The following is a 10,633-nucleotide window of genomic DNA, read 5'->3' as shown; positions in this document are numbered from 1 at the left end:
TGTTAAATATACGGAGTCTACCAGGAACAAAAGTTCAGAAGTCCAGGAATCGATCTTTTCTTCTATTGGGTCGTTGCAAATGAAATGGCCATTTTTTAAAATTTCAACTTTCTGGCCTTTTAGTTCAATTTTTTTTCTATGTGAACAGTGCTGTGTGTTTGCAATGTGTGTTTGTGGAAGAGCGCGCACAATATGTGAATTGAAAATGTAATTTCATTTATATTGTGAGTTACACATGTTTAAAGAGTACTTTTTCCGACGGCATGGAAAAAAAGGAAATTGAATAATTTTCTTTTAGGAATGTAAGCAGGAACATAATTCAGCCGAAGCAACCCGAAATACCAATAAAACTTTTGGTGAAGGTTCTATAGTGAGCAGGTCAACAGGCATTGGTTCAAAAGATTTCATCCCGGTAATACAAGAATTGAAGATGGATGAATATCAGAATTGAAGATGGTCGTCGAATCAGAACATCATATGACTGTCCGGGAAATCGCGGAAAGTCGTGATTTGTATGGACATTATTCAACCATTTCTCAACATATAAACATGTTAGGAAAAGTCAAGATGCTCGACAAATGGGTACCCCACGAACTCGGAGAGATGAGCATCATTTGGAGGTTGCAGTTCTTTAATTATTCGTCGCAAAAATGAAATTTTTCCCTATCCACCTTATTCTCCAGACTTTTTCCCAACAGACTATCAGTTTTTTAAAATAAATACACTTGGACTGTTTTTTGGTAAGGAAAGTCTTCAAGGAAGAGGACGCAATAAAAAATATCGGTACTTTTTTGTTAACTGGGCGCCATTCAATTTTCAATCCAGTTTTAGAAAAAACGATGTTTAATTTCACATTTTTTACAGATAAACCTTATAAACATGTGTGCAAACGTGTATAAAAACATATTTATTGTAATATTAAACGTGTGAATCACGAAATATCGATTTCGCTAAAAATGGCAGTAAAAATGACTGGCTCCCAGTTAACGAAAAAGTACCAAAATATCTCTAATGGCTTTTTGGCTTCTCATTGTTGTGATTTATATTAAATTGGCGTTAATGCATTTTTGTAGCGTTGGGAAAAGTGTATTAATGTTGGTGGAGACAATTCAGTCGAAAGTAAAAGTCGGCCATTTTATTTACAACGACCTAATAGAATTTTCTAAGTTATTTAATGAAAATCAACATTGATCAAACCTAATCAACATTATATTCTAATCATAGAAATCATAACTTAAAATAACTTGAATCAGACATTTTTAAAATTCGATAAAGTCATATAGAAGCCAGAAACGAAATGATCTATGGACAGAAGTAAAATTCTCTTCTCCCCATATGATACGGAAAATGGTGTTTGTCGTATTTTTACTTCATTTTTGTAAAATGTTAGTTTTAGTGGTTTTATAATGTACTTGAAACAGTATATTGACAGTAACCAATAGGAACTAAATTTTTGGCGATTCAGGTAAAGGGAAATGATTTCGAATTTGACAGCTACATGGAAGTGCAATTTATAAATACAGGGTGAAATACTGGTAGCATCCAGTAGTATTTTTTTTTCCTTCGAAAACCGTTAGAGATAGGAAGATGGGATAAAATACCAAGTTTGTAGAGGAGAAGGAAAATTTTGGTCACCTTAAAAATCAGCGGTTCTTGAAATACAACAAATAGGGTATTTTTAATTATAAGTGGTGCTTTTGAGACATCATATAAATTGTACGCGACAAAATAAACACCTTTTGTAATAGGTCACATTTTCTTAAACCTAACTGATTTTAAGATATAAGTCAGTTTCTACTAAAAATTGATTTTTCTCTTTTCCGAAAGTGTATGTTGAGAACTAACTTTATCAGTTTAAATATCAAAAAGCTTTACATGTCAGAAAAATGATAGTAATGAAGTATATTTCATAATTTATTTAAATTGGATGCTGAGAATGTCTACCCTCTTGGCGTATGCAGGCATTTTCTTTTAACATTTTGTAATTAACATTTACTAATCTTACGAAAACGTTCCGAATTTCTGCTTTTCATGTTGTAAATAGAAAGACACTGAAAGTAAACCATTTCCTTCATTCGTCCCCATAAAGTATGGCGTAAAGATTTGCAGCCTGTGAATAATCTTAAGACATGCAGCTGAAGTCATCAACATGTCTACAAATGCTTCTTCATTTGAATAACTCATTTTCATGAAAATAGAGGAAACAAGTAAATACACAAAAGTGAAAAAGATTACCCCAAAAATGGCAGCCCTTCACACCTTTGAAAAAGTAACAATTCAGTTTTTCAAAGGCTGCTTATAAAGAACAAAAACTGATAAACAGAAAAATGTATCCTTTACTACTGTCGACATTCGGATGCACCCAACGACAATAAGGAGCAATTCTTAGGTATTTCCTACAGTAAAAAAGATTTCCATCGGAGAGAACCGTTGCCGAAGCTAAGAAGATTGATATCAAATCCATATTCAAGTTGATGCCAGAGGCTGATATTGCTACAAAACTGCCTTAAAAATATAATAAACAGTGATGATGATGATGCTACTTAATTGCAATGTAAACGGTTTTGTGATAATAAATATCCTACACAACTTCAACTATGAGAAATCCTATGTAAAGATTATAAAACACACTTTATTTATAAATGCTTAGATAATAAACTTCGTTAATGGAAAGAAAGTCCCTGTTATGTTTAGTTTAGTTAATATAAACCTTATAGGATAAGGTTCTATATGCATGTTAAAGCTTACTCCAACTCATCATCCCAGATGCGAAAAAGGTACTCTGCAAAATTGCTATGCTTTTCCTGCGAAACTATCAAGGGCAAGGACGTTAAAACTATGTCACTGAATATGTACACGAGCTGCAACTTTATGTAAAAGAATTATTCATTTGCCGCGTATACTTTTGTCCACATATGGCAACAAACTTTGAGATTGTCTCCTGAAAAATTACATTTTGTGCATATAGAACCCTCTTTTGTTACAACGTGATGACTTGAGAAAAAAGCTACCGGTAACTTAATCCTTACGTATTTAACAAACAACATCAGTATTTAAAACTCTTCCTTTCATTTGTAACACTTTTACATAACGAATTAGAATATTTCAACTCGTTGCCTTTACACAACACATATGGCACACTCCCTTAACTAAAAGGAAAATGGCGAACGTGTAATCAATTTTCTTTAAACATGGCGCCGCCACAGTCACTTTATGTAGTATATTCTACTCGTTGCTAGTTACAGTTTACTAGAAACTAAAGTCATCCGCACGTTGCCAGATTTGAAGATTTGTTCGTGAAATTACGGGTATACGTGGTATGACTTAATAGAGAATATATAGGCCAAATGACCAAGTGGTCGAGGTGTAAGCCTACCACTCTGGGGGATCTGAGATCGAATCCGGACGGATCGAAAAATCCCCAGGAATTTTTCAGGGAGTGGTCTGTTTGGATATGTTAGTCCCGTCTTTCACCACCCGGCCACTCCATTTTGGACTTGGCCGAACACATAATAAGCTTGGTAAAAGAGGCTCTCTTAGTGCCCAAAGGGCAGGAAGAGTTTTAAAAAAATAGAGAATATATTTTTAAATTACCATCATATTGTATTTTCCGAGAACCAAGCTAGAGAGCGCAATAGTATGACAATATTCGTATTTCTTAATAGTGATAATTTACAAAATACACACACACTGGCCAATGAATTAGAAACCCATGAACATTTACACAAATGTACATAATATTTACGTGGGTCGTGCGAGTTACACGTGATCACACCACTGATAGAAGAACGTTATCGGTGCGTATTCCGAGAGAAGTGAGCAAAATGGATAAAACGACAGACATGTTTCCGTTTGAAAAAAGGTCTTATTTCGGGAGCCTGTTTAGCAGGAGTGGCGCCACGTTTGCCAGAACAGAACAACTCATTGACTTCTCGAAAGGTAAAATATCCAAAGTCATTAACAGTTGGAAACAGAACCCAAACTCCTTGTCTAAAAGGTGTAAATGTGGATCGAAAGCAATCAATTAAGTTCGTGATCGCGCTATCTCAAACTGCTTATACCGCAGAAAAGATAGTCTACTGTACAAAAACTGAAGGAACAACTTACTTTAATGTAGGCTCATCCCAATCGATCTCGATCCAAATAATGCGCAGGGAATTGTAGAAAATCCTTTTTTGCAAGTCGGATGCTTCTGATGAAACCTCTCATTTCTGCGAAGAACCGGAAAGTTCGCCTACAGTGGTTCTAGGAACAGCGTAACTGGACATCCGATGATTAGAATAAAGTGATGTGATCGGACGAATCATGCTACATTTTGTTTTGTACCGACGGCAGGATTGTGGCACGACCCCATGAAGACACGAACCAAATTTGCTTTGTTATCACAGTTCAAGGTTGTGATGTGGTATTATGGTGTGGAGTTTTTTTCTGATTTGATACTGATATCTGGTGTTTTTGGAAGGTCAGATGTTATCCACGGATTACTTGAACATTGTTGCTTAAAGTCCATTCTGCAACGTTGCATTTTTCCCCGCATGTGACAGGTCTTTCATAGATGATAATGCTACTATTTGCGCCCAGGAATTGTCCAAGAGCGGTTTACTGAGCATGAAAGAATTTCGACTTCAACCCTGGCTATCACAAAGTCCAGATCTAAACCCCATGAAAAGCGATTGGAACGTGTTGGAAAGACACATCCAACAGCAATCTCCTCTGCCATCAACTTCACGGGACCTTAAGATCGCTTTGTCCAATGTATGGTATTCTCTTGACTTAAATGCACTCCAGCAGCTTTTAGAATTCACGCTAAATCGCATGTGATGTAATTCGGGCTAAAGATGGTTTAATAAAATATTGAACTAATATTAATTCATTGGCAAGTGCGTGTACGATTTATAGGCGACATGACCTATAAAATACGTGATAACCATTTAGAAACGAGTATAGAAATTTATGAGAAGCATGTAGCAGTATATAGCAATATAGTAGTGGTTGTGTAGTGGTTTTTTTTTTTTATCTCGTCACACTGCTACACATCCATATCTGCCTTACGTAATTTATGGGAGTCCCATGGGAGGAGTTATTCTACTGTTTGAAAAATTTGTACGTACAGTACTTACTGTACATATGGCGACATTAGAGATATCGAAATGGCCACAGGTCCCTACTGTTAAGGGTCTCTCATATTGTCCTATGAATTAATAATTATGTATCTTTTTAAAACTTTATAATTATAAATAATTGTAAATAATAAATAAAAATTTCTTAGTAAGAAATGCTTTTCGTAATTATGAAAATTATTTCAAATATCACCGTCTTCGAGATCTAATTGATCGACAAGAAATTTCAGCAAACTCGTTTATCGAAGATCGGATTAACCCGAATATCAAAAATGCCGATGGATGAGCCATTAAGACTTCACAAATAGTTTTATGACTCATTAGATTTGAAGGCTATTGGCCTGCAGAAGGGAATGATACGTGCTGAAGTATTCAGCTTATTACCTGTAGCTGCGTGAAGTTCGAAAACGCTGTTCTCTTCGTCTTTCTTTCAACACTAACTGTTTACCGAGTATAGGATTTAAATACCAGTACAGGATTAGTCGGGATGACATTCTCCCCATGTATTGCAAATAGTCGAAAATATACTGTATAATAAATCAAAGTGACGTACTAAACATCTTTTCTAGTATGTTGCATTCTACTGTTCAATGCATTGTCAATCTTGAAAGAACAATATCTTACATGAATTAGACAGCCTAATCAGCTCTGTCAAGTTAGAATAGTGCAACAATAAAAGTGCTAAGAAATATCCACGCTGTTTCGGATCCAGCAATTAAAGTTTCTACACTAAATTAATCTCACAATGTTTTACCTGTCCTTTTTCATTTGTGTCAAAATTACATATAATTACTTAACCATTTTAAAATTATTTTAATAATGTTGATTTTCCTTTTTAAAAGTAAAATACTGTAGATTGAAGATAATTTATGTATGCGGATAGATGAACGAATCCACATGCTTTTTAAATTTTAACTCTTCGTCTTGTGGACACTAAGAAAACCTGTTTAGTAAGCCTTTAGGATTCGGTCAAGTTTACAATGGAGCAATCAAGTGGTGAGGGACGAGGCCCAATATATCTGGACGTTCCGTCCCAGAGAAATTCCTTGGGTTTTTCGACCTTTATGGATTTGATTTCGGGTCCTCCGGGGAGATAGGCTGTCACCTTAACTACTCGGCCATCCGGCTGTAAATCCACATTCTAGGAAATAATTAAAAATCGTTCTTTAAAGGCTGTTCAATTCTATTATTTGGATAGAGCTCATCTTTCTATTCAGGACACATTTTCCCTAATGATAATTTTCGGAATTAATTTTTCTCTGTGAGATTTTCTTTAATAAATACGCTTTCAAAATTTTGTTTGAATTTCATCCTTACTGAGTGAGTAAATAAGAGAATTAATTTTGAAGCATCCAGTAATTCAGGTAAGTAAAAATAATACCAGAATAGAAAAGTTGTAATTAATATATTCTCGATGAACTATTTTTAATATAAGGTAATTATTTATTCATTGGCAGGTGCGTGTAATTAGTAAATGTAGATAAAAAGGAACATTAATGCAATAGAATGAATTTTTGCTTCCGTTTAAAATTCTAAATTCTAACGATAAAAGTTTACTTAACACCTTTATTTTTATTTGAATAAAATATAAAATTTAACTATATTAAGTTAATAGATTGAGATAATCAACCCTGACAAATTTTTTATATGTAAGTAGTAAACCTAAATTAAGATTTCGTTTTAATGAAAAAATTACTTATTGTTTTTTTGTAGTCGTTTAGAGATTCTTTGTTTGTATAATAAAGAGCAGGCTTTATGAAAAACTGGGAAAAATTTTAAATTCTCGTTGTCCACAGAATGGGAAAACTTTAAATTTTTTTTCCCATTTTGTGGGTAATGAGATCTTTCCATAACCATAATGATTTTGCTCAACTCCACAACTAGAGCAACAGAATGGTAAGTAACGGGGCCCAACGTATTCTGAACAGATTGCCCATAAAAATTTTAGAATAGTTGCTCGTTCAGGATTCGATCTCGGGTCCCCCAGAGTTACGGGTCTAAGTTGCCTTGGTCATCCGGGTATTGTTATCACGGCCCTCAAAAAGGTTCAAAGGAACTTAGAAAATATTTGTTACAATTACTTATTTTATTGAATTTCTTTTATATTAAGAAGAAATATATATTTTTGTCATATTTTATTATTTAAAACTATAATTTTTAATATACAGAGACATCAAAAAGTCGCCTCTCTTGATCTCTGAGAAGTTCTAATGAAAAAAGTTTCTAATTTCTTCATCTCTGAGAGAATTTTGGACAATAATTATTTGCGTTTAGCTATATAATTAATTAGGAAATTTCTGTGATCTAATTTTGTCCCGATAGTGGAAACAAACTTGTCTCCTTATTCTAAACGTACATATTGCTTAAGAGTTATTAATGTAGTTAAACGAAACAAAATTTAACGTATTAGTTTCAATGGAAAATACAAATATCAAGCAATCTCAGATTAAACAGAGGAAACTATAATATTCGTTGAGTTTACACAATAAATGTTGACAAAGATACGAGGTAAGCACTTGAATTGCTATATAAGCATATTTCTGACTGATAATTCAATTGATAAATTACTATAATGTCAGTCATAACTTTTTTTAAATATTGATATTTTATTAATCTAAACATAAGAATTAATTACAATTTCAAAACCAATTTTTAATTTATTTTCATTATTGCAATTTCATTCAAATTTTGGAATAATTGAGACAGGACGGGGAAGTGTTTAAGGAATAAATCTACTACTTTGGGGGACCCGGAATCGAATCCTTACTGGTTGAAAACACCCGGATTTTTTGGGGTGGACTGTCCCAAATATCGTCTCGACATATATCTCATCACCCGGCCATACCATTGTTGGCCTAGACAAACCCATGATGGACTTGAAAAAGGAGCCATTTGCCCATCAGCGGCCGAATGGATAAAACCATTAAATACTGGTATTTCGTTGCGGGTTCGGCCTCATCAATAGGGTTGTCAAATGGAGTTTTTGGTTTTCTTTACGTGCCTAACACCTAAATAGTGGCCAGTTCTCATAAAAAGTTCTCCTGGAAAACACCTTTCTCCTTGGCAGGTCGCCCATGTTGCATTGTCGTGTCTTATCAAACCAAACAAAATCAAACCAAGTGCCCATAAGGCGGAGTTTCGAAAATTTCGAAATATTAATCTAGTATAATATCATTGCAATTATTCTATAATATTGTTTATAAATACAATAAAATATTTTCAAAAAATTCTTGAATTTCATTTTGCAGTTGTGCTACACTAATGAAGAAAGTAATTACAGTCATTATAATAAAACAAAAAATATTTAAACAAAGTTTTTATTTTTATTTTTTCTTAGAGCAATTTCTTAAATATCCAATAAATAATTAGCTTAATTGTTGGTTTTAATTTAATGTTAATTAACGGTTACAATCGGGTGCTGATATTAATTTAAATTAAGCTACAACGTAATCGCTCCTAAAGCAGAATTAAATGATAGAGAAAACATGGCAAAAGATAAAGTGAATAATCAACAATAATTACATTATTCCTTAATTATTTATAACTTCCATAATGTAATGTAATGGTAACCAAGAACATTTCTTGTATAGTCAGAAACTTATCACATTTCCAAGATAAAAAGTTTTATGGGCTATGATATTTTCCTTTTTTTTTTTATATAAGATTGGGTTTTTCATACTGAAATTGTGGAAGTTTTTATAGCATGCTCTGTGCAGTACATGAATATAAATTTGTTCCTTTTACTATTTGTTATTCAGTACATATTTGGTAGTGATCTACTCTAATATAAAGGAACCAAAAGTTTAAATTCTTTAATTTTCTTCCAATGTTTCGATAACAAATAATTGAAATATTGAAATAAATTTAATTGTAAAAACAAAGAATTTCGACATGGAAGAGTGATAATGTTTATCCAATTTTTTTAAAACGAATAAACAATTACTCGTGTAGTTACAATATACTTAAATAGGCGAAAGGCAAGATTTTAATGATATCTCTACCGAAAATCCCATTACGAATTGCCAGCTAAAATGCATTTCATTAGATAGAAAAGTTTATTCGTTCCTGATTTTCCAGGCACATATGAATAATATGTTGATATATGAAAAACCAAATTAATACTAGTTCGTACGAAAATCAATTCCTTTGGTTGAAAGGAAATCCTCATCGTCCTTATTCTCTGATATGCAGATATCAGCAAAATATCTGAAACTTTTTGATGATGTATGCTTTTTTCTTTTAAAGAAGTGCAAAGAAGTTATAAATAATAAGCTAAAGATTATCCTAAATCGGTCGAATTTAAAGTCGAAGAAGCGAAATAAAACGTTCTTTTTTTTTATTGCCTTGGCCTAGATACAGTTTTTATCTTTAAGATTTTAGGAACGTCTGTTAAAATAATTCTCTCAAAAAATTGCGAAATTAAATAAATGTTCGGACGGCCATCACCTTAAAGTAGACACGGAAGCTTCAAATTTGACTTCTTTTTTTTAGTTCTCTCTCCTAAAAGTCGGTTAGGTGTATTTCCTGTGGGAAATGACCCGAAGTAAAAGAACTTTGGCCGAAATTAAAGCCTAGCGTGGACATTTGTCTCCATCGTCCAGCTTTCTTCTGTAAGCTCAACTCGCTCGGGAATAGACTAGAGGTTAGAAATTCTAGATTGTCTTTCTATTCACGTTCACTCTTCCAGTATCTATCGGTGTCACTTGACCATAACGAATTTGGCTGCGCATTCCTGCTTCTCGTTTCTTAGCTATCACTCTTTCATTACATTATCATTCCCGAATCTCTTTGGGCATTAACAGAGGATGTTCTTTGTTTTCACCGCATTCTAGAATCTAACCAGAAAATAGTTTAGTTATAAGATAATGATATAGGCCTATAGTCGAATCATTATTGACTCCACCTCGCAACCAAAAGACACTAAAATTATTTTAATAGGGCTAAAAGCCACTTTAATGCGCTTGTAAGGCAAATCTTTATAAGTAAATATTGAAAAGAAAACATAATTCTGTATTAAGAGAAGATAAGAAAATAAATATCAGGACCATTCTAGAATTGTATAGTAGTGTAGCATTCGAAGAAGCGCCAGTCTACTGCTCTGGGAGATCTTAGATGCAGTCGGGATGGAGAACCATAGGAATTTTTCATGGGTGTCCTCGTCCCTCACAAGTATGGGCCTGGCATCTGCATGGAAAAAGGCTCTCTTAGTACCTACAGGGCGAAAAGAGTACAGAAACTAAAGTAGTGTAGCATCATGCTGAAAGATTCACAACATCACGAGGCGCAATCAACATTATTTAGTACTTTTCCGTTATAAACTTGGGAATAATGTGTTCAACAGTCTACAAGAAACTAAATAAATAAAAATAATTATATTTATAAACCAACATTATAAAAATTTAATCAGTAATTAAATTACACTTACAAGATATTATATTACGCTATTTTTATAAAACTCTAAAGAAATGTCTAAAAAATTGACCACACGTAATAAGTTTTATAAAATTTAAATT

The sequence above is a fragment of the Centruroides vittatus genome, unplaced genomic scaffold (assembly GCF_030686945.1).
Source record: "Centruroides vittatus isolate TY-2023 unplaced genomic scaffold, ASM3068694v2 contig_943, whole genome shotgun sequence".
Taxonomy (NCBI): Eukaryota; Metazoa; Arthropoda; class Arachnida; order Scorpiones; family Buthidae; genus Centruroides; species Centruroides vittatus.
The sequence above is the reverse complement of the archived record's forward strand: the minus strand, read 5'-3'. Positions refer to the sequence as shown.